This window comes from Tribolium madens, unplaced genomic scaffold (assembly GCF_015345945.1).
Source record: "Tribolium madens isolate multiple individuals breed KSU strain unplaced genomic scaffold, Tmad_KSU_1.1 Scaffold_7;HRSCAF=85;Tcas5.2_LG10, whole genome shotgun sequence".
Lineage (NCBI taxonomy): Eukaryota > Metazoa > Arthropoda > Insecta > Coleoptera > Tenebrionidae > Tribolium > Tribolium madens.
The window spans coordinates 6,126,298-6,129,966 of NW_025401050.1; positions in this window are offsets into that span (position 1 = coordinate 6,126,298).

Consider the following 3,669-nt stretch of genomic DNA (forward strand, 5'->3'; position numbering starts at 1 on the left):
ACCTGTCTGTATCAGAAATGGATGTCAAATTAGGCGGCAATAGATTCAAATTAATCTCTTATCCATCTAACGTTCACATTGAAGTCTTATACCTACGTATAACATACACTTACATCTCTTCATCGATGCTATCTATTATCCATTACATTCCGGATTCCGGTTTCCTGAAGATGCGCATCAAGGTGATTGGTAGCCTTCCTTCCACCAACACATTTGCTCAATAATTTCATTGAAATTTTTTTTTAAATAAATTCAAGAATGCCGATGTACTAGCAATTTATGGTTGTAGTTTAGCAAATAGCAATTTAATTTTTGATCGTAAAATTCTTTTATGTTGCGAGTCGGTCGAGTTCCTTCTAGGTCAATAAAATAGTCGTCTGCGTGCCAATAAGGCCACATTTCTGTGCCTCCTTGATAGTAGTTTAGTTCTGGGGGGCTCGATTGATAGACGTTCTATTCGAGTCGTGGGGTCACAATTACCGGAAAACCCCCGCAGAGCAGGAGGCGCTGGTGCGTTGCACACTTTAAAAGTTGTCCTTACAGTCGGCTGCGCTTCGCCTCTTCCCTGCCAGACCTGTAATTAAATACATCAACACGACATAAGATCTATGGCAACGGTGCACTACAAGATTGCACTTTGATATTCAGGAATGGCGTGCAAGCTGCAAGCCTACACACGCAACCAAAGGACTTTGGAATTACTGCTATTTTAATATTTCGGAAGGTAACACAAATTTTTTATTTATTTTTTTCTAATAAGTGTCTTTGTTGTGTCGATTTTGACAAAACATTTGCGAATTAGATAGTGTGATGTTTAGGATGGGGAGAGCGGCGAAGCCGCGATCCCCCTTTAAATGTAGACAAAACCTGATAGCGTTCTACTTGGGGGCGAAGCCCCCGATAATTTTGACAAAACATTTGCGAGTCAGATAGTGTAAGGTCTAAAAGGTCAATAAATATCGACAAAATCTGATAATTTTTCTTCCTTCACAACATTTTCGAATCCGACAGGATTTGATATCGGGTTCTAGTTTTTTTATAATGTCTTTGTTATTTCGACTAAAACTAAAAAAACGAAAACAGAAAAAAAGAGAAAGTGCAAAAATTAAAAGTAAAAATAAGAAAAAGAAAAAAAGATAAAATGTATAAAAAACAGAAAATGAAAACTAAAAAACGCCAAAGAATAAAACGAAAACAAAAAGAAAGAGAAAATAATTTCCAAAAACTGAAAATATAATAAAATCAAACGTAAAAATAAAAACAATCAAACAAAAAGACAAAAATAGATAAAATTGAAATATAACACAAAACTGGGAATAAACAAAAATGAAGAAATTATTTATTAAGACATTTTTGTTGTGTATGTTTGGTGAAATTTTGCCTATTATTTAAAAATCACACTGAATTTATATTAAACTTAAAATTAAGATTTAAAATTAGAAATAAATAACTTATAGTTAATGTGGCCTAATAAAAAATTTGAAAGAAGTTTTTTTTAAAGTCGTCTAAGAAAATTTTGAAACGAAACACCCAAAAAAGAACAAATTCGGTACCGCTAACAGTTTTTAGAAATTTGGGATCGAATAGTTCGCAGAAAAAGGGCCATTTAAAATGTAGTCGCAATTTGTAATGCAGGTTTGCTAAACATTCCCAATTTTTTTTTTGCAAAATACACATGAATGAGAAAGAACCTCGCAAAGAACGCAATTAAATTAGTGTCTTGTGCATCGTTTTCGAGAAACGAATTGAAAAAGTAACAATTTTGAAACTAAAGCTGAAGAAAGTGCAACTTTGAGCTCACTTCAATAAATTAGATAAAATTTATTGCCAATCAACATAATACCTACTTGTATCTTTTGCTAAATAACTTTTTTGTGTATATATATCCTTTTTCTTCAAAGTTTTTGTAGCAAGAATCTCATTTTGTCCACAACATTGTACTTACTTGCTGTGTGTTTCTATTAAAATTATAAGCACTGAATTTTGTTTTTAGACCTTGGGTAATGATGTCTGTTCTCAGATATTCAATTATAGCGCACACAAGATTCATACAAGTCAAAATTTCGACAACATCTCAATTTGAAAACTTAACCATAATTTTTTAACAAAATTTCTAGGGACAAAAACAAAGAGCAAACAAAATTTGTGGCTATGGAGACAAGATGCTACTAATTTTTTCACCAAAATTTTGACTTGGTAATTTCCATTTAAAGAAAAAGCAGAATCGATATTCAAAAGCAAATTTGACATTTTTAAAGTAAGCCGGAATCCTAAAAACAATTTTTTTGGCAATTTTGTATTATCTAAGTTTGGTTTTGCAAGTCCAAGTTGCTGGAAAAAATTGTTTTCAATATTTATTGAGTTAAAAAAAAAACTAAAAGTATACTTGAGTTCTCAATTTTGTGTTTATTGTCCACTTAAGTGCAAAAAAATGCAAATTGTTCTTTTTATAATGTAATTCCTGTTAATAAATGGCAGTTTTTTTGACGTTGTTTTTGTCACAATTCACAATTTCATAATTTTCAGGCATCTTCCAAACTTCTATCAAGTTTTTCCATGTTTTTCCATTTCTTTTTTAACACTAACCAAATACGACATTTCTTTTGATAGTTTTCTAACTTTTTTGGGAACAACCTTTTTCAGACTATGTGAATCTCTAAAAAATTTGACAATTTTGTTTTTATAATTTACGTTTTTTTTTGCACTCAAGTGTATGGTCAAGATTACAGTAATAAAACGTAATAATAATTGAAATAATAATAATGTATTTGACTCGTTTTTTACAAACGTGCCTTTTTCTTCCTCACACTTCTTACATCTATTCTATTCCTGTGCTTATTTTATTGAGTATTTTTCTTTTTCTTTTTTTGTTTCTTAGTTCTTCGCATTCAGTTAGTGCCCAATTATTTTCTATTCTTTTACTTTTTACGCACATTTTACTCGTTTTTATTTCTTTCTTCTAGTATTTATTACATTTTTAATTTCCACTTCTGAATCTATCCTTTCATCTTTTTTCTCAGATAGATCGCAACTTCTTTTTTCCTTCTTTCTTCTATTTGTCTCTATTTTTTTATTTTATTATGATGCCAAAACATACTTGGATTCTTTTCCTGCATGCTTATTTGTTTTATAATATTAGTACTTTCTTGCAAGTCTAATATTTACAGTGTCTTGGATTATGTTCATTTTTTTTCACTCTTTTTTTGCTTCAAATCTTCTGTTACTTTTTTTTTAATAGTTCAGCTTTACGCTCACTATTTCTCCTGCACTTCTTTAAATTTAATTAAATTAACATTCAATTTTATCAAAGTTTTAAAGTTTAAATTAAGTTTATACTTCAAAGTTTATCTAAGTAAATTTTGCTCAAATTTAAATCTTTTATTCTAAAGAGGTTATATCCTCGGTAATATCTATAAAATAACAACAACTAAATTTGTTGTTTTTTGAGTAATCAAGTTAATAAATAATACATGAGTATCATCAGTTTAATCTACTTTTAAACACAAACCTACTTTGTTACTGAAAAAATTTCTAAACACTGCCCTTCTACGTCTAGATTTAGAAACAATTTGTACTTTTTTCTTTCTTCTGATATTTATTCCATTCTTTTCAACGTTTCGAAATATTTTATACCTTCTTCAGTCCGTCAACGAATTTTTGTGTTGTGTG